Below are 22,802 nucleotides of genomic sequence, written 5' to 3' on the forward strand. Positions count from 1 at the left end.
GAAAAATGCATATTATGACTTCCAAAAGGCAGAAGGTGAGAAAACACAACCAAACAGACCAGTAAACAAAGAAGAGTCTTACTTTGTTAAGGATGAGATAAATGTGTATAGTTATGAAGGCAAGAGAAGATATTGCAACATATTTGTACATGTACTTTACTGCTACAGTAACCTACCACAGAAAACAGTAATATGACTGAAGGACGGGCTTGAATCATTTCTCTGAATGAGTTTAGATTAAAGGTGATTAGATTTTATAAAACACATAAATCATGTGCACCAAAGTAAAATTAATATGTTGGTCATTCATATTTTATCTCTGTTGAGGTAATCATCCCACTGTCTAGAGGGTATCATTTCATCTTTATGCAATCCACTGACCTGGACATTACATCCTATTAAATAATTTTTGTTTACTGTGACTCTAAAATATTCTTCCATTCTTATTTTAATAATGGTCATAATATGCTCTAATCAAAAAAAATGCAATAAATAAATAAATAGGTTCTATCCCACATTTTGCAAGGCAGTTCAAGAAATGTACATGCTTGTCAACATAAGTATTATTAGATAACAATTCTAGCATACGTTACATCTCCCACATCTGTGGTTTGCCAGTGGTATTAGAAGTAGTAACATAGTGGGGAGTATTCAGAAAAAATTGTAACATCATTCTGTCTTCCAAAATAGCAGCCAGACCACCACGGTAGCTCACATAAAAGCTTAAAATTTAATTCTCACAAACAGAAGTAAAATAGGTAAAACTGCACAACAGGATAAGCACTTTCATAAAATAATTCCTTCTTCAGATCCAATTACATGCACGTGAATTGCCTTGGTGGTCTGGCTACTGGTTTATATTTCAGTTTGGACTTTTATTTTTGTGGCTGGTCCCTTGCTACCTCTCGTTTTACTTTTGTCCTGCATTTCAAAATAGCACAGGTGACACAAAGCATTCCAATGAGAACTCCATATGCTTTACACCTGCATAGAATCATCATGCTGCTGAGAGAGCTGCAGTATAAAATATTATGGCTGTGATAATGGCGGTAATCACACCTCTGAAGTGGCTGCACTATGGGCAGACATGCGACTAAGGGGAAGCCTCAGGGAGGTGGCACGCCTGACGCTATATACATTTGCAGCTGCAGTGAAGTTCCACATAGGTATAACATGTTACACAGCCACTGGTAGCAGTCTATACAAGGTGAACACTGGAAAATGCCAAATCATATCATATTATTGAATGTTATTAACTGTATCAAAAAGACTCATTCAGGACTAAGGCTCCTTTACCATAACAAGAAATTCCTTACCTCTGAAACCAAGATTACTCTCTCTCTTACCTACCTTCTACCCAGTCTAATGTATAATTCTCAAAATCTCACAAACTTTAACTCAGCACTCCTGACCAAACTCGAATCTATCTACAACAAGTTTGGCAGATTTGCTGCCCAGCAAACCTACAAATGCCGTCACTGTTTCTCTCTAAAACACCTAAACTGTCTTGAATTACCCAACCAGCTTCTTCTCTCTCAGCTCCAGATCATCCATTCTATCCTATATCAGCCTTCCTACTGCCCAGCAATATCCCCTCTCATCTCCCATTATTCTCCCTACAGACATCTCTGAAGCTCTAACCAAGACTTACTGCAAATCTACAAATGCAAGTATAAAGTTGGATGCAATATGTACAGCTATCACCCCACTATTGCTTGGAATAGGCTCCCAGTAGAAATCAGGACCCTTACACATCCTAAAGAATTTAAGACAGCCACCAAAGAGCACTTTAAAAGTCACTGGTCCTGCCACTGCACTCTCCCTCCTTAATATCCCCTACTTCTCATACCTTAATCTACTTTCTGCCCTTAATTCACTCTTCTCACTAGCTCTCTCTAATCTTCCTTGACTACTTTTTCTACTGTCTTCTAAAATCCATTAAGCAAATTGCCTCAGAGAAACATTCTATTGTAATTGTCTTGCCTTCATGCAACTACATTACGATAAAACTGGATTTTTATAACCACTTACCCTAAAGACTATATTCATCTTAATGACATATTTTTATACATCTTGAAATAATGTTGCTATGCTCCTGATTATTGACTCTGTATAACATTGTATAGCTACTTAATGCCTTGTAATAATCCTGTAACATTGCTGTTTAATGCTAATTTATAATGAAAATTGTTTAATATGTTGGAGTTTTTCTCCCCGGGCCTCTGCTGAAAAAGGGCTCTTCAGCTCAGTTGAACAATCCTGGTCAACAAATGTAAAATAAATAATAAATATAAATGGGGAGGAAAGAGCTAACGTCAAGTCATAAATGGGAAATAACCATCAGATGAACACACCGATGGCCAATATTAAGCAAAGATAAGTGGTAGGGTAGGGAAATGGCATTCATTTTTGTGGGATAGGTACCCAATAAGAGTATAGGAGAAATGCAGGGAGAAAGAAGAGTATAGAGGCAGACACAAAACATACAATTGTGACAAAAACTGAAATCAGAGGTAGTGAAACAAATTGGGTGACTTTGGAGAGATACAGACTGACAGAAAATGGACAACTGGTTATTAGGAGGAGTGGAATGCAAATCAGGGATGAGCAGCATCACTTAAGGAATGGGGACATCATAATGGGGGAGAAGTAGGGGTAGAAGGAGCCTACTTCTGATGGACTGATGAACCCAGAGGGGAGCCCACCGATTTGTCAGTCATCTCTATGAGTGATGTGATAGTTAGATGCCTCCACTGGTGTCCTGAAGGATGTGGCTAAGCATGCAATTCTATCAGCCACACAAGGAGGTAATTCAAAGTAGTATGGAGGGTGCCCAGCTGACAGCTATCATTGATCTGTGACAGCTGCTACATGTGCCACTTGGTGACTCAGAGGGAAGCCTCCAAGCCAGTCTCAGAGGAAAAGCCTTCACCCCCTTCATAGAGGTGGCCATGCAGGCCACCAGAAAGCTCCACAGATTATCTGCCACATGGCAACCTTCATTATCCTACTGTAAGTCAGACATATGGACTTCTTGTGATCAAGGAATAGGTACAGTTGCCAGTGCAGAGCTAGACAGCTGCTTCCTTACCTCACCGTGCATCCCAGCTGACTGCATAGAAAGTCGGTCATTTTACTGAGATTAAAAGCATGATCACCACATTGTGGAAGACTACTTTATGAGAAGCAAATTAGGAAATGGAATATAATGGCTAACAGATGGCACTGTCATATAGGCATGCTGAGTGCAGGAGAACATCTGGTAATGAATCTTAGGACTGCAGTCTGCATGCAATTGTGGAAAGAGACAGCAGGAACAAATACTGAGCAAAAAAGTTTATGGGATAGTATAACACAAAGCATAACATGGGACTGCCATGATGTGTGGGGCTCAACGTGACAGGGAACACTGTACAATGTCATGACAGGTTATAGTTTTGCCTTGAACGGGGGCTTATATGGATAGTGGCCAAAGTACAAACTCAGGACATTTAACAGTCCTGCCATGTGGGGGAAGCTTATCCTGACTGTGAAAATGGAACAATTTCTTAACAGATTCCATTTCAACCAGGGGTGGGAGTTGACTCTTACAGGGAACAAAGTACAAAGTCATGGCAGACTATTTCTTACTGTGTAAGTTTGACAACAGTGTACCACATACACACAGACTACAAGACATGCTACAGGAGACAAAAGATCTTCTGTATATAGGTTACAGCACGTGCTGTTAACATTGTTCTGATAGATGCCAAGTAGTGCTAGTACACCCACTGCTGCTGTTAGCAAGGCACATGCTCTGACTGATGATGGCATATTAGTAGACAGGTCTGCAGCTATTGAATGTGGGAAATGGAGAATGATGTGACACTGGTGACACTAGTCACACACACACACACACACACACACACACACACACACACACACACACACACACACACACACACACACACACATGTGCGTGCAAGCAGGCGTGCACCCGCAAACATGCACAGACTCTGAGCCACATGAGTAACCCACAGGTGAAAATTCTTATAATGGAACCAAGAGAACAGCAATTTCTGGAAGAGTTCATCACACAAGAAACAGAGGTGCTGTGAGCGGGTCTATATTATATAATCGCATGTGAACAATGTTGAACGCTCTAATGAGCAAAAATGCTGGAACTCGAAGTTCCGTTACTGAGGCTGCAGTACATTGACGAGTGGGATATTTGCCCTTTGCTCACAGTAGTGTGATCTTGGAGGTGGAATATATATTTTGCAGGGGGTGTGGGGGGCACACAGCCCCCCACAATAAGGATTTTGAGTTTCTGTATTTTCGCTCATTAGAGCATTCAACATTGTTTGCATGTGATTATATAATATAGACCCGCTGTGAGCGGCACTATGCACACATGGCATATGCATCCCTGAGACTGCTTAAGCAGACAAGGCCTTCTGCCACCCAGTGTGGCAAGAATTGACTTCTGGGGGTCATAGCACAAGAGTATTGCCAGTACATTGCAAGGTCACCAATGTGGTACTGCTTTCCAAGGCAAAGGCACAGGATTCTACAAGAGATGGGTCCACTAGAAAAAGTGGATCACCAACATAGAGGCACCTCATAGAGGTGGAGGAATACCTGGTATCCGTGTCTGGTGCAAGTGACAGAAGCCTTATACGTGGCAGTGGCTTAGATGTGGGGACTAGGCTGGTGACAACAACCTGGGTATTTCTAGGGAATACATCAGTATAGTACTTGCATGCTCCATTGCTTTATTACAATGAAGAACACATTTGAATGCCTTTGTCTGTAGAAGACATGTGTAATTGTTCTCCAGGTACATTGTGCCTAAAGTCGTAACAATCTGTACCAGAAGGTATGTGTGCACCCATACACAGTGCAAATTATTGGTATGTAACAGTCTGTGTATCAAATGTTAGTGGGGGAAACCTCAGTTATCCAGAATTGCCATAGGTATGTTATCTTTGTGCTTTCATAGCTTCTACTGAAATAGTGTCTAGCAAATTAGGTTCATATATGACTAATGTCAGCAATGTTCATGGCATAGTTTCTCAGCATAGTCACTAACAACTGAGATCACACATTCATCCTCAACAACAGAGATAATGTTGAAAAGTCAATATAAATCATTAGCATCAACCGTATTCATCTTTAGATGTCTTGCCCATGTTAGCCCCACCCCAAGTACACAGAATTCATCCCCACAGACAGGAGAAGCATGTAGGTGTCCATCAGTACCATGACTCTATAACAATCCCTGACCTGCATGTCATCCTTGGAATCAATCAGTAGATATGGTGGTCAGAGACTTAGGCAAAGATGGACATTATTCACACCATGTCAGAGATGCTGAGTGTGCTTTGTGGCCTACACTTGGGTGTGAAACCACTGCATGGACTGCAGGACATCCTGCAACTCATTTAGAGTGATATGGTGCATAGGCACCTGGAGTGGACACACCTAATGAGGGCACTGGTGGCCCACTTGACAAACACTGGTAGCAGGGCTGTCACCTTTAACTCTTGACAAATAATCCATGCCCCCATGTAATACAAACATTGCCCTTGCCTCAAGTAGCCACACCTTCTTTCATAAGCTACACAAACAAGTACTAATTTCATATACTATATACAGTGATTACTTGGCTGAACTTAAATGAAAAAAGTCCCTCGGTCAAAGGGCTTCATGGGCTCTTTCAAGCTGTTATCCACTTTACCTTGAAACTGTCAGCCAGTAATACCATTTTCCCACATACTTGTTTGCCCATACTATCCAGATGCCCCCCCCCCCAAAAAAAAAAACCCTGTCATTCTCTTCAGCTTTTTCCTGCATCTTTTTAACACATCCTAATTAGTCAAGTCTGCACTCTAATAAATTTAGAGGAAAAATGTAATTAAGCCAGAGGACTGAGAGCCTAGCTATACACACATACATGCATACATACATGCATACATACATACATGCATTCGTGTACACATACATGCACACAGATATTTTAGGTATGGACAGTAATGCCCTTCAAGTCTGTCATTATACAAAAACTGTCAACCACATAATTAAGTGCCCATGTTGTTCATAAAAATATCTAAATTAGTGTTTGCTTTATTATAAGTTAGTCTATTTCAGGCATCAGATATTGTCTCACAGAATCAATTAGTACATCCCTCATTCCTATATAATCTCCTACACATGTTCTCTGATAATTCTCTACTACTCTTTGATAACCACAAGTATGCCCAGAGGTAATTGATGCTAATTATATGATGCACTGCACAAACTCAGATGTTTTAATATTTCATAATAACATAAACTATCACATACAAGGATGCTCTTGATATATTTCCACTGTACTCGTTCAAATTTACTCATGCTAATTTTCCTTAAAAGATTTCCGCATTATTATGCCATACTCTGGTTTGGATCTAATATAATTTGCAAACAATGATTTTAGTGTTTCTGATTTCCTAGATTTTATAAGTCATTTTATACAGCATATAGCTTTTATTAACCAATTGGTTGATGTGATCAGAAAACTCAAATCTGGTGGAAACCATATGCCCAGTTCCTTAAATGAATCCACAGTTTCAGTCATGGTGTGCTATATTAAATATTCACCTTTCAATCTAGGTCTGCCAAATCTCATATGCTTATGTTTTGATGTGTTTTTTCAGCATATTATTCTCCTCTGCCTAAATGGTTAATTTACTGAAGTTATGTTGCAGACGCCTGTATACAGACTATAGAACACCTCAGATGTAAAAGGTATATCTAAATAAGACAGCCTAAACAAGTATGGATCTACAACGTAACGGTGTGGGATGCCCTGACTGTAACCTAGAATTTCACCTGTCCATTATTGTATGATACTTGCTATATCCTAATAGTAAGCCATGCAGCTATCCAAGTTATCACGATTACATTGATACCTAGTTGTTTTAATTTATTGATAAGTGTTTTGTGCATGCCCTTATCAAAGGCTGAAGATAAGTCTATCTAAACTACATCACAGCCCAACGTTTCATTTAGTCTTACTATTACATTATTATAAAATATCTGTTTACAGTAAGCACTGGAGTACACAGTAGCAAAACAGGTGAAACAGACATGAGGCTTTATTTCCAGATGATACAGGAAAAAAATGGACAGGTTGCAATACTAAGTGGTGCATCCATGAAGATACTGATAAATGCCTACTGTGTTATGGGATGAATGCATGGTACATGGTCACAAGCCAGCCATATACAGATGGCACACACCATTCTAGTGACAATACCAGTCTCCTTTCTGTACGTGACTGCCTACAGCCCTAGGTATAGAGATTCATATGGATATGGCTGACATATTCTGGTTCCACTGTGGGAACACTCCACTGGACCAGTCACTCAGAGTCCCACAATTTCATGACCTCCCACTCGCCATTTCTCTACTGAGTGCACCACATTCTACTGTCTCCCCTGGAGGGAGGACACAAGGAGTTTCCTGCACATACTGCCAAAGTGATATGCTATTTATTGAGCAGAATGAATCAAGTCCTAATGTCATAAGTCACATGGTACACCAGGCCAACTTTTTTCCATGGAAAATTCACCCTGATGTTGGAAGATGTGTGTGCTGACTCCATACAACCTTGCAGCTGCATATTAGTCTGTCACACTCACCTCCCATAATCCTTCCACCAATAGTGGCAATGCTGACCCTTGTTATTGTGCCTCACGCTAACTATGCAAATGATGATTGATGGCTGTGCTGTGCCCACCCAACGGACTTAAATGGGTATAGTAATGTCTGGTGCACAAGGTAGTCATTCACTGCACAGGAATGCATGGTCTTGGTATGTTAATGCAGGCATCCATTTTCCTTGTTATCCATGTCATTACCCATAGCTGTGAACCGGATGTTACCTGTTTGCTACTGCCACTATATATTGCTCTCACCTCTGATTGGAATAGAATACTGTTGCAGCCAGTTAATTTGTATGTCAGTATCCTACTGCCAATGTCCCATTGTAACTGCTTTTGTTATTCCATAATTGTGACTAAGTTTGGCAGGTAATTGGAGTGGGCTACCTGTCTGGGATGGGCTGGAACTTCATCCTGGTGAGGTACAACTATCCTGTTCACTGGCCTCAACAGCCTATGCTAGGGCAGTGGCAGGTGTTGACTGATACACTCATAGCTCATTGTGATTTATATGCCTGTAGAAATGTGACATAAAGGGGAGCATCCCTTTACTGACAATGTTGCACAGATGCTTCAGAAAATATATAAGTACAGCTGGGGAGATGGGAGTCCGTTGCACTCCTCTGTGCTAATTTTCTGCTGCCTCCTGTGACTCGCAGAATCATTCTGTTCTTGATCCGCTTGTACAAAAAGACGAAACAGTTATATCAACCATTGCAAACAAGAGTGGCTGAGATGCAGATAACTGCTCAAAGGTACAGTTACCCATATATGTGCAATGAAGCAAAAGTTTGAGATGATGTTCACAGCTGGTAAAATTAGTTATGCTGCCATTTGTATATATAATTAAGCTGAAGACTGAAACAGTGGTCACAGGCTGAGACAAAAACTATACTCAGACATCTATATGTAAATGATGCAGAGGCATGGAATATTGACCAAATCTCATACCCATATAGTCATTTGTCCTGTCTAATGAAAAAGAGACACCACGGCAGCAGCAGCAACAAGAGTGCACCTATAGGCCCCCACATTTTCAAACCTGATATATCCTGATATTCCTCAGTGAAACCAAACTTTATTAGAAATACTACTGGGAAAGATGAAGCACACTTTAAAATAACAGTATGAAATGCAATACGAATGGCAAACAGTTACAATACCATTCATGAGATTCTTGCCTGACCTCTGATTTTGTCACTTAGAGATCAGTGCATCAGCATTGCAGCTCACCATACAAGTGTTTGTACTGCTTACCTGTCTGCAGGATTCCAGTAACCTTGGTCATCAACTCTGCATGGTCATACTAAGCAGCCACTTCAAGAAACAGAACCATATAGGGTCTCAGCAGCTACTCCAGCCACTCCTTGAACTGACTATGTACAAGATAGCAACATAAATTTACTCTCCTTTAGATATCAAGCATTTACTCTCCTGGGGGAAATTAGCCTTGACAGCCATCACTATGGTAATATTAAGCCAAACAAAAGGGAGCCCTGTGATTCATACTATAAATCTGACTTTCAATTCCACATAGTGCACCTTAGCAGCCTACAAAGTGCAGTGTGTGTGCATGCCAAACCTGCATGCACAAGAAGGCATGCACAGCATTCTGGGGGCTTAGAGTAGTCTGTACTGATACCATATATTAGTGATGCATTTTAGTGAACACTGAAATAGTGAGATTCATAATTATCAGGGGAACCTAGCACCATTAGTATATGTTTGCTGCAAACTACAACTTAATATGAAATTTTTCTAACCCAGATGCCAAACTGCTCTTCAAGGAAGCAGATACAGTACAGCAGTAAATGAGCAGTCTGAGAACCTGTCTGGAAACACAGAACCAGTATTGTCACAAAAAGCCTAATGAAAGTATTCAGTATCCACAGTAGTTTGAGATGTGCATCACTACTGTCATATACATTTGAGTCCTTGAATGGTAATAGGCTATGACAAAACTAGTGCCACTGCTGTAACATTACTGTTCAGTAAAATGTTTGCATGCTGCTACTACCTGAATATATAGATACATAATTCATATGTATGTATCTATAACTGTTCTCTGTGGGAAGGCAGCCCATAGCAACAGAGCTGCCTATACCTGCTCCTATCTGACCTACACATGCATGTTGTGGGTGTATGCAAATCAAACCCCTGTAGTGGAGGTGTTCACTGGTAACCCATGTTAACATAGTTCCATTCCCTTTTTGTCTTATGTTTTGCAGTAGGCTCCTAGTCATGCTGGATGTGAAGCCCAGTTTTCAGCAATACAGCCATGCTGACATCTTTGTCTTACCTGTCCCAGCTGCATATGTGAACGTCTGTTCATACCACTGGTCTCTGTTTTCATTCGGATGCCCCAATGTCCAAAGCATGCCTGTGTCTCTGCTCTTTGCCTATCTATGCACAACCCTGCACTTTTTTATAGTCAAACTAACATACTGTTTAAAATTGGTGGACTACTGTTTCCAGACATCAGTGGTCTACAGTTATGTTGTATACATTTTACAGATGTACTCATGAACTGCTCACAGATATCACTGATCTAAAACTATGGTCTATTTTCATAGAAGTACTTATGTATAGTAAACATATACACAGAGGGTGGAAGGTGCAGGTTAGATAACAATAGTCAGGTTGATGACAACACTGCTACATGCACTCAGGATTAATGGACATCACTTGTTTGGGAGAGGGAATACTCACCAGACTCTTTGAGACCTTGTGTGGGTCACAGTAGTTCATGGGATCACTGCCATTGGTGGGAAGAACTGCATAAAACAGCAATGTCGCAGGTGTATCAATGACATAATACTTTAGGCCTCAAAATAGGCCTGTAGCATTACAGAGGATGAGTTGGTAAGTGAAAGGGGCCACATCCTACTGCAAGCCTCATATGTGATAAGGTCTTAGTATTTCTGCATGGAGATGATGAGGGCATGGCCAGAATCCATGTATTCCATAGGGAGAGCAACCTAGTTAGTGTGCATATCACAGATACAGCACAGCAACTCCACATATAAAGATGATTGGGAGATCACAGATGCCATTGCATAAATTCACCATAGGTTTACCAGCTGTTCAGGAACAGATGAATACCAGCACAGGAATAAATATGCTTTATACGGGCTTGTTTCCATCTGACATTTGCATGTATTCCACTAGACCCTGCATGCTGCAAGGGTAGTCATATTCACTCTGTTATGCCTTGAACTGCATTCTCACAGGCCAGACCACTGCTATGACAAAACCTGTACAGGATGTGGCAAGGCATCATGTGGAGGTTAGCAGGACGTACTAATGATGACAACATACAGACTGAATCAAAGTCCCAGGACACATTGGTACTGTCTAATTCAATGATTGGTCTTTCATCAATTGTCCAAGATGAAAGTCTGGCCAGGCCCTCATCTGTCCTGGTGGTTGCACAGCATGGTTGCATGCCACCACTATCATGTTGGCCTCCCCTGTGCATGTCAGCACCACAACTGTTATTTCTAGAGCTGCATAGCCAGATGATCACACTGGATCTGAAGTGGGTATACCCAATATGTATCAGTCTACTAAGGGTTACGAGAAATATCTGCTTTCTCAGCTAACCACTGATATGTGAGTATGCTTAGTGATCAGACAACAGATGTGCAAGGCTATAATCAGAGCACAGTCTGCAGCTCTGTGTGCTGAAATGGAGATAATTGGTGTGCTGTCTGTCTTCCATGCATTATGTCTCTCTCTATAATGCCAATGCCTCTAGGAGGCAATTGAGTCCAAAAACAATACCACAGTAAGTCTATTAGGTCTATATTAACACATGTCACTGCCATGTCCATCTCCATGTGTGAGTATGGTGAGTGCCACCCTCACTGCCTTATATGGCAGTGTAATCCGTGGAAAGGGGCATGTGTGTACCTGGGGTTATCACCTTAGGATTTTATTATGGGTATCACAGTCAGCACCTTTGACAGTAAGGGTATCACTCTACACCTCATCACATTATGGGTTGCCATGGCACAAAGTCTTTGAGAACAAGACACCTCAATGGCAAATCCAGTACAGCTCATGTTTGACTTGTAGCATCACATTGGTGTTAGGGGGTGCCTTTACTCCCACCACATCATGTCACCACAGTGAATCTATGGCATGGTCATGTACTAGTTCTTCCACAAGGTCCATAGAGGTAATTGTCTATGACACAGATATCCTCCTCTATAAGAGCCATATCTCTATCTCCTCTGACCCGTACACATCTCATAAGTTATATATATCAGATATGTACAGGCAGTATAACCAGGATTTCAGCAGGCCAATCACTCACTGTACAATGTTCATGGTGCCCATGGACACTGTTGTATTGCATTTCAGCTATACTGCTTAGTATCCCCTATGGGCATCATTAACCAGTATCCACAGGGTATCCTACATCACCTGAAAGGCAGTACAGACATTGGGCTGAAGAGTTGTTTCATCGATGTGCAGAAAAGACTGTACAGCTGTTCAGAAATCATCTGATTGAATTGCATAAGCTTTTCCTTAGCAAGACTGATGTACAGCTTGAAGTGGGAAATTTGATCTTACTCCATTGTAATGTAATCGCGGAGCTGGTATGTATATTTAGCAGGGGGTGTGGAGTCTATGGTGTTGCAATCCCTGCAATTTTTTTTTTTTTTTCTTTTCTTTATGTTTTGTGAATCGATTATTTGAGTTTGACCCTTTGTGGTTTGGTGTTATGACATTTAGCTGAAATGCCATATCCCTCCTGATAGACAATAGAGAACATAAAAGGAGGGGAAGATATGGTTGCATCTTGCATGAGGATACAGATACATGGAACATCCAGTGTGCTTGCACCTATCAAGTAAGGGTCCCTGTGGAAGTTCACATAATGCTCAGTTTGTCACTTTCAAATTTCCGTGAAGCACAACAGGTCAGCTAGTGTGGTTATTTATGCCTTCAGAATAAAAATGGAAGTACAGAGAAGAGTGAGGGAAAACAGAGTGGTGAGCTGATTGGTTCATGCAAATCCTAAAGATATACTGTATTCAATGTATGCCTGAAGACCCACATAGTAAGCTAAGCCAAACTCTTCTTCTGCAGTTTGCCGAACCATTCTAAGATTTCTGTACATATTATAGGCATATATTCTTTTTGCTATTTCTGTAAATTCAGTATGGATGTGGTCCTTAGTGTCGACCATAAAGGAGGGGGAAAACAGATAGCATAAAATATTCCCATCAAATAATATAATTAAGATAAAATATCTAAGATAATTATCAAGGCAACTTTCTAGTTTTGACAGTGTTTCTTGAATATACATGTGAGTCTAAAAGTCATTAACATTTTCTAAATAGCAGACAGGAAATGATGGCTAACAATTTAACCAAAGTAAAGGGAATCATTTTTACAAAATATGTCTCAGGTTCACAAATGTCTGTCAAGAGTTGCAATGAAAGTTGAACATTTTCATATGAACATAGGGGAGTACTAGTCTAACAAACTAGCGCAACGTCGGGTAACGTTCGGCAACATTGGGCAATGTTGGGCAAAGTCAGGCAAAGTCGAGCAAAGTCATGTAAACACACTCACAACTGCTTTACTGTTCCTTAACCAGTCAGGTCTGCCCAGCAGGAAAATAAAAAGCAGTGACAGGGTTTGAACTCAGGATACTGTGCACTATAGTCTCAGTACTGAACCACTAAGCCATGACAGCATTTCACTGGCACAGACACAGCAGGACAATTGTAGACTAACGCAAACACAAACAAATGCTGTATCATGCCCTTTGAACGTCCTCACAGGCCTATGCAGACAGATAACAGCAGGCCAGGCAGTGTGATGTGGGTTGGGTAGGCTATGAAGTCACAAACTAATATAAGTGAATTGGAAGCTAAGATCTGTAGTACAGTAGTATGCCTCAAGCCAGTACAATAGGCAACATACAGACTGAAATGGAGTACCTGACATAGCAGTGCAGGCCTAGCGAATGTGTATAAGTGTCAGGTGAACCCCTCATCCTATGTACACCCACAGTAACAATCAGGTGTGCCTCCCGGGTAGAAATGTACAAATAATAGCTGTCCCCCCTGTATGAAGAAATGTTGATAAGTCTATGCAAAGTGACTCATGGAAGCCCTGCAGGCACAGCGTGCTTCTTGTCGATGTACAACAGAAAGGTGAGCCCTGAAGTAGAAACCAACTTGATTTTTCACACACATATAGTATATATGTCCATACTGGGCATGCTCACACACTTAAACAAATTTAGCAAATTTCAGTCAGCAACATACTGAAAGGTCATACTGGGAGTGCTCACACACGTAAATAAACAAAGCAAATGTCAGGCAACAACATACTGAAAGGTCATACTGGGCATGCTCACACACAAATAAACAAAGCAAATTTCAGGCAACAACATATTGAAAGGTCATACTGAGCATGCTCACACACTTAGGTCATGTCTGAGTACAGCAGTGGGCCACACATATCTGGCAGTTGCATATGTTTTACCCCAGGAACCTGTCACTATTCACCAATCCTGCCTTGTGCACACAGTTATATGAAAAAAGACGCAGCGCCGCTTAATCAGGTTTAAACTATTCCCGGCTCCACAAAGTCTGCTCTTCACTTTTTCCCTTAGAACTGTTCCAAATCTCAAAGTAAGCACTCTATTTTCCTTCTACAACCCAGTAGTAGCTAGGATAAGTGTCTTATAAGTAAGCACTAATAAACTAAAGCACTACACCCTCTTATACTCCCTTTAAGTACTTGGCTCCTTACTGGTCCTTTTTGATCAAGTCAAAAAGTAATTCCTTATACTATTCTGGCATGTCCAAAAGTCAGTTTCAGGTTTACTCTCCAGTCCAGCTGGTGAATATGGGAATCTTGAGGCAATGTTACAACTGCCTTATGTACACAGACCACCCTCTCCTCTTCCCAACAAGCTCAAATATATGTGAGAGATGCAACTATATAGCCAAACTGGAGGCTGAGCTCTCTCAACATAGTACTGGCACGGTCAGTCTGGAGGAGAAGGTAATCACACATACCACAAATCCAGTCTCACATAGACCTATAGCAACAGCAAACCAAACACATAAACACACAAAAACATACTCGGATGTTCTAAATAAAAATCTGTCCAAGCAACAGAGACCTCCAAAGCAGACATCCAAGCAACTGCTACCCCACAACAATACCCACGTATCACATAGTTCACAAAGTCAGTGTGCCACACAGTCACAGCCCTTGAGGCTAAACAACACACCTAATACACTTGTAATAGGTGACTCTATTGTCAGACACACTGACGTCCCTCTCACCAGGCTGAACAAGGAGAAGGTCACTGTAAGCTGCCTGTTGGGTGCCAGGATCCGCCACATAACACAAGCACTCAGGTTACTCCAAAGCAAGTACAAATATGACTCCGTCATTGTCCATGCTGGTGTGAATGACCTGAGACGTACCTCCCTGGATTACATGAAAAGAGACATAGAGGAGCTCTCTGATCATGTGGCCCAGGCCGGTATGACGCTGACCTTGAGTAGCATCTTACCCTCACCAAGAATGATATCACAGTATAAAGACAAAATGATCAATTTCAACAATTGGCTAAAGTATTGGTGTCACTCAAGGGGGATCCAGTGTCTGTCAGCCTGGGATGACATGCTTGACAAGCCACGTTGCTTCACTAGGGACGGCTTGCACCTGTCACCCCTGGGTTTTCGAATACTGGCTAAGGCTATTGCCACCCACATAGTGCCTTTTTTAGGCAAGGCTCAAAAGTCAAACCCACCTCCTTAGACAACACAAGGAAAAAAAACTAAGGGTAATGCTGCTCAATGCCAGAAGTCTAAACCTCAAGATGCACACACTTGAGGCTCTCCTCATTATGGAGAATATCGATATCTGTGCAGTAACAGAAACCTGGTTCAAGGATCCCGAGAGCACCCCAACACTAGCAGGCTATACTTCATACCATGCTTTTCGGCCTCAAAACTTGGACCGAACCACAAGAGGAGGGGGAGTATCCATATTCATCAAAGATACCCATACCTCCAGGCTAGTGGCACTGCACGAAGCATCTGAGACTGTCCATGTGCAACTAACAGTGGGCAAAACAGCCTTCCAGTTTGTAGCCTGCTACAGACCACCCTCCCAAACTCAGAAACCCCACTCAGCTTTCCTGAAGACACTGGAGAATATGAAGGTCTCTCCAAACACCATTATATTGGGTGACTTTAACTACTCAAACATATACTGGGAGCACTACTCAAGCCCCAACACCCTAGCCCAACGGTTCCTAGAATTTATAAACTCAAATGCTATGGAACAACTGGTCACCACTCCCACAAGAGGGGAAAACATATTGGACCTGATCATCACCAACATGGGGACTCTATGTTCCATACCAGAGGTATACCCCTCATTGGTAAGATCTGACCATAAATTAATCAATATGGACATCCATATCCCGTCCCCACCCCCAGCAAAGGAAACCACGGTCAAAAACTTCTCAAAAGCAAACTTCCCACTTCTCAAAACCGAGGTGGAATCATTCAAAGCCCCAGGGCCAGTGGAAAATATAGCCCAAACCGCAGAATCCTTTACAAACGCATTCTATGGATACCTACAGGAATGCATGGATCATGCTATCCCAAATAAAACCAAGACACACTCCTCCAATGGCAGGAGACCTGTCTGGTGGACCCCAGCCATAAATAAGCTGTACAACAGGGGTTGGGAGGGTGGCCTAATGGTTAAGGTGTTTGCCTTACAAACACAAGGTGCAGGGTTTGAGTCTCACAAGGGATAATTGGCTAGGCTTAAAATGGCCCACAAGGGCAGTTAGCTTAGTACTAATCTATGAATCTATGGAAGCTACTACATGATAGAGCAAAATCCCTGAAAGGGAAGGCAACTCTGATCAGTACTAGCAGGAAACTACGATCCCTCATAAAATCATCTAAGGCTAGCTTCAAAAGAAAAATTGCACAAGACGCTAAAGATAATCACAAGGCTTTCTTTAGTTATGTCAGAAACCTGGGTGGAAACTCCCAGATATGCTCTGAGTTAGTGCAAAATGACAAAAAATACACTGAACCACAGACATTGCCGACATCCTGGCAGACAGGTTCAGTGCAAACTCCCCCCCCCCCCAAATGAGCAAATGGCTATCCCAACAGAGTGTAGCTTCCCTGACATCACAGATGCACAGGTGAGAGCTGCCCTCTCCAAAGCAAAAAACACAGCATCAATGGGACCGGACGGTGTCCTGGGCTGCGTTTTACATGAGCTCCAAGAATAACTGAACGATCACTTAAAACCACTGTTCAGTCTCAGCCTTACAACAGGATATGTACCCAAAGAATGGTGTACAGCAACAGTGGTCCCACTCCATAAAGGTGGTGCCACAACAGACCCCGGAAACTATCTCCCTATAAGCCTAACTAGCCTGGTCTGCAAAGCTATGAAGCGTATCATCATGGAACTCATAAACAAAGACATTGGGAACCTCCAAACACTAGATCCTACTCAATTCGGCTTTGTTAAGGGCAGATCTTGCCTCTTGAACCTGGTCAATTTCTTTGAAACATTCACCAAGGCCATAGACGAAGGGAAGGTAGTCCACACAGCCTACCTTGACCTTGCAAAAGCCTTCAACACAATACCCCACTCGGGCATCATAAATAAGCTCACCAGCTTAAATATCAACCCCTATGTCACAAGATGGGTTGCAAACTGGCTTAGGGATAGAACCCACATGGTCAGAATTGCAGGTGCTGTGTCAGACTCTAAACCAGTTACAAGTGGCATCCCACAAGGCTCAGTCCTGGGACTTCTCTTGTTCGGTATATATTTCTCTGAGGTACAGGCTAACACAGGAGGACTATGGCTGACAAAGTTTGCAGATGACTGCAAACTGGGGGCCATAATCGACTCGCCGGCTGACACAAGCATCCACCAAAAAGGTCTCACAGAGACGGATAACTGGTGCCAGAGCCATGGCCTAAAGCTAAATGCCAAAAAGTGCATAGTCATCCCCTTTGGGAAAAACAAAGTGCTCACAAATTACCACATAGGTGGTAATCCATTAAGTACGGAAGAAGTAATTAGAGATTTGGGACCCAAGTAGATTGCAATCTCTCCTTTGATAATCACATTGCCAAAGTGGTTAGAAAGACATTCTATATAGCCCACCTTATCACGAAGGGGTTCACATCTAGATCAAGAGAGGTCATTGTGGCCCTCTACTCATCACTCATCAGGCCCATAATTGAATACAATGCCCCATTTGGGATGTACCTTACCCGACACCTGCTACAACTAGAAAGACCCCAAAAGTACCTCACCAAGAGGATCAAGAGACTCAAACAGATGCCCTACGCAGTTAGGCTAAAGAAACTCCAGCTCTACTCAGTTGCTTACTGCCTACTCAGAGGCGATCTGTGCCTGATGTATAAAGCCATGTCCAACCCAGAATTAATGGGCATGCTCCACCTCAAGAAATCCAAATACATCAGAACTACACGCTCCAGTGACTTAAACCTCAGCACAGAAATAAATAGAACATGCTGGAGGGACAGATTCATATCCCAGAGGCTCCCCTCACTCTGGAACAAAATCCCAATCCATGTCAGACAGAGCCCCTCAATGACCCTCTTCAAGAAGAATCTTGACGTTTGGATGGGAGATCGTAAATTTACCCCTGGGATCTCTTCTTTGTCACTGCTAGACAGAGGCATGATAAACTAACCTTAAATGGGCTATCTTCTGTGACCTACTATACAGAGGCACAGTCAACTAATCTAAGAAGGGTGGCAAAAGCCAAACACACTCTGGCTAGGCTTGTAAATGCCCTAGGGCAGATAGCCTAGTATCAACCTATAATCGACCTATCAACCTATGAACCTATGAACCTATATAATATATTGGAACCCTGTCATAATCAAACTATGTACCACAAGCACTTAAGTTGTTCATAGAAATTGAAAAAGCAAAGAAGATCAATAAACCTGCAATCAGTATCATGAATAAACAATGTTCGCTCCAAACATTATCCAATCCATGTTCTGGCAAAATAATCTGTGAAGGAGTCCATAGAGAACCATGACGCTTCCTTCCGCTATGTCATAAATAGCAATGTGCACTCATATATGTCCTGAGTCAGTGCAAACTGTAAATGACTGACATTGCCAACATCCTGTCAGACAGGCTCATACATACATACCCCCCTCTCACTGACAAAAGGCCCTATCATCATACCTGGAGATTGTGAAAGCACAGATATCACATATAGAATGGGTAAACAGCTCCTTCCAAACCTGAAAACACGGCGTCTATGGGATTACATTGTTTCCCTAGCTGTATCATAAGTGAACTCCAGAACAAACAAACCCTGCACCTGAACAGTCTGTTGTGCCTCACCCTCTGTACTGGATATGAAACTGTTGAATGTGTTACAGCAATGTTTGGCACACTCCACAAGTGTTGGTGCACAACAGACCATGGGAACTATTGTCTTATAAGCCTATTAAGCCTGATCTGCAAGGCCATGGAGTCCATCATGATGGAACTCATAAACAGAGCTATTGGGAGCCTACAAACACCCAACCCTACCAATTTTGGTTTGGTCAGGGGCAGATAATGGTTCACAAACCTGCTAGACTGTTTTCAAGGCAGTCATCTAGGACATACATCAATGAAATGAGCAACACACATCCCACATTGACCTTGAAAAGCCCTTTTCCAACATCCCAGACACATGTCGTATCCACAAAATCAACAACCTGTGCATAAATATGTATGTCATCTGATGGATTGCCAACTGGGGCACAGATAGATCCCACAAGGTAAGAATTGTGGTCTCCTGTTCAAGCTGGTAACAACTGCTGTCCCCCATGGCTCAGTCCTGGGACCCCTCCTGTCTGGTGTATACTTTTCAGAAATACAGTCAAGCACACGAGGGCTATGTTTAGCAAAGTTTGTGGATGACTGCAAAAAAGTTGTCATAGTCGATGTTTGGGACAACAGAGACATCCCTAAAAAGGGTCTCAGTCAAACAGATGTGGTGTCAAAATTATGACCTCGAGCTACAGTCATACAAATACCACATAGGTGCCAACACCCTAAATATGGAGGTGATAATAAGGGATCTACGGACACATGTAGATAGTCATCTCTGCTTCCAGAAACACATTCACAAACTGATCAGACAATCAAGCTATGTGTTCCCACAAACTGCCAAGGTCTTTGCATGTAGGTCAAAGGAGGTTCCCTCTACTCATCAGTCATCAGACCCATCAGAGAGTACCACAACACACTTGCGATGAATCTGACTAGGCACCTGCAGCAGCTGGAAAGACCACTGAAGTACCTCAACAAGAGGATTACTGGCCTCAAACAGTTGCCCCATGCAACAAGACTGAATTTAACTCAATCTGTACTCTCTTGCATACTGTCTACTCAGGAGATCTCTGCCCAACAGACAGGTCCATGTCATGGCAACACTCAGATCTGCTCTGAGTTACAGCTCAATGGCACTAAATATACAGACCCAACTGATATTGCCAACATCCTGGCAGATAGGATCAGTGCTAACTTTACTCCCCTCCCACCCATGAAAGAGCACATCTCTATAATGGAAGACTGCAAAGTTGCTGTCATCATGGCTGCACAGGTAAAAAACACTCTCCAAAGCCAGTATCACAGCATCCATGGGACCAGATAACTTCCCAGGCTGTGTTCTACACAAACTACAGAACGAACAGGCACCACACCAATGTACCATGTTCAGTCATAGCCTCACCTCAGGCTTTGTGCCTGCTGAATGGTGCACAGCGACAGTTATCCCACTACACAAGGGTGGAGACACCATGGACCCCAGGAACTAGCGCCCCATTAGCCTGATGAGCCTGCTCTGCAAGGCCATGGAATGTATCATCATACAACTTACAAAAAAAGACATTGGTAATCTCCAAACTCTGGACCACAACCATGTTAGGTTTGTAAAATGCAGATCATGTCTCCTAAACGTGATAGACGACATTGAAGCAGTCACCAGAACTGTAGACAAGGGTAAGGTGGTTCGCACAGCCTATGTAGATCTTGCCATGGCTTTCAACACCATCCCCCACTCTGGAATTATAGATAAACCCACTAAACTAGCTATAAATTGCTATGTCACAAGATGGGTTGCCAACTGGCTCACTGACAGAACACACACTGTGAAAATAGCAGACTCCAAGTATGACTTTGGACCAGTGATGAGTGCAGTACCACAGGGTTCATTCCTGAGTCCTGTCCTGTTTTGTATCTACATCCCTAAAGTAAACTTTAACATGGAAGGTCTGTGGATAATGAAGTTTCCAGATGACTGCAAACTAGGATCCATAATTGTAAATACTAAAGATGTGGACATCCTACAAAAGGGCCTCGCTGAGACAGATGCCTGGTGTCAAAAGCCTTGGCCTCAAGATCAATACCAATAAGTGCATTGTCATCCCCTTTGGTAAAAACTCTGTAGCCATGAACTACAACATAGGCGGTAGTATACTTAACACTGAAAGTGTGATAAGAGACCTTGGGTCACAGGTGGACAGTGGACACACCTGTGATAATCACATCCCCACAGTAGTCAGGAAATCCTTCTACATGGCACACCTCATCACAAAAGGTGTCTCATGCAGAATAGAAGAGGACATCGTTCCCCTCTACTCATCACTCACTAGATCCATAATAGAGTACAATGCCCCTTTTGCTATGTACCTCACAAGACATCTACAACAACTGGAAAGCCTGCAGAAATACCTCACAAAGAGCATTAGCAGCCTGAAATACATGGCATACACAGACCATCTCAAAATGCTCCAGCTGTACTCTCTCACATATCGCCTACTCAGAGGTGATCTCTGTCTAACATACAAAGCTATGTCAAACACAGAGCTGTTGGACATGCTCCATGTAAAACACTTACAATCCCTCTGATCTTTGGCCCCAAAACACAGAGTGAAATACAAAAGGAAGGGGTGTATCCATTTACCTTATGGATACCCACACCTTCAGGTTAGTGGCACAGCATGAGGCCTTGGAGACCATGCAAGTGCAACTAACATTGGGCAAAGCTGCTTATCAGATTATAGCCTGCTACAGATCACTTACCTAGTGTCAGGAACCTCACTCAGTATTCCTGAGAACAGTGGAAAATGTAAAGGTCCTATCAAACACCATTATATGAGGAGATTACAACTACCCAAACATTGAGTGGGAGAATTACTCATGTACAACATCCTTTGCCCAATATTTCCTAGAGTTTAAAAACTCAAACGCCCTGGAACAGCTGGTCACCACCCCCACTAGAGGTGGCAACATACTGGACCTGATCATCACCAACATGGGGTTCCAGTGTTCCACAACAGAGATAAACCCCTCGCTGGTAATATCAGATCATAAAGTAATCACATTGGACATCCACATTCCACCCCCCCCCAGTCAAGGAAACCACTGTGAAGACATTTTCAAAAGCAAACTGCACACTTCCCAAGACCAATGTGGAAAGGTCCAAAGTCCCCTTGCAATAGGATAATGCTATACAATCTGCCGAATCATTTACAAGTGCATTCTATGAGCATCTACAGGGATGCATTGATCGAGACATCCCAAATAAAACCAAGATGCACTCCTCCAAAAATAAGAAACCAATCTGGTGGTCGTCGCCCATAAATAAGCTATACAACAGAAGGAGGAAGCGAACACATGATAGAGCAAACTTCATGAAAGGAAAGGTATCACTGATTGTTATTATGAAGGAAGAAACAATGATCACTCATAAAATAATCCAAGGCCATTTCCTAAGGACAAATTGGCAAGGAATGTAAGAATAACAACCACAAAGCCTTCATTAGCTATACCAAACATTTAGGTGGCAACTCTCAGATATGCTGTCAGCTACTGAAAAATGGCAAAAAATACACTGAACCAACTTACATTGCCCACATCCTGGGGGACAAGTTCAGTGCAAACTCCCCCCCCCCATCACCCCCAAAAGGGCCTGTGTCCATCCCAGAAGAATACAGAGCCCAAGACTTCATGGACATGCAGGTAAAAACAGCCCTCTCCAAAGCT

The sequence above is a fragment of the Protopterus annectens genome, chromosome 6.part0 (genome assembly GCF_019279795.1).
Source record: "Protopterus annectens isolate FY-2018-M chromosome 6.part0, PAN1.0, whole genome shotgun sequence".
Lineage (NCBI taxonomy): Eukaryota > Metazoa > Chordata > Ceratodontiformes > Protopteridae > Protopterus > Protopterus annectens.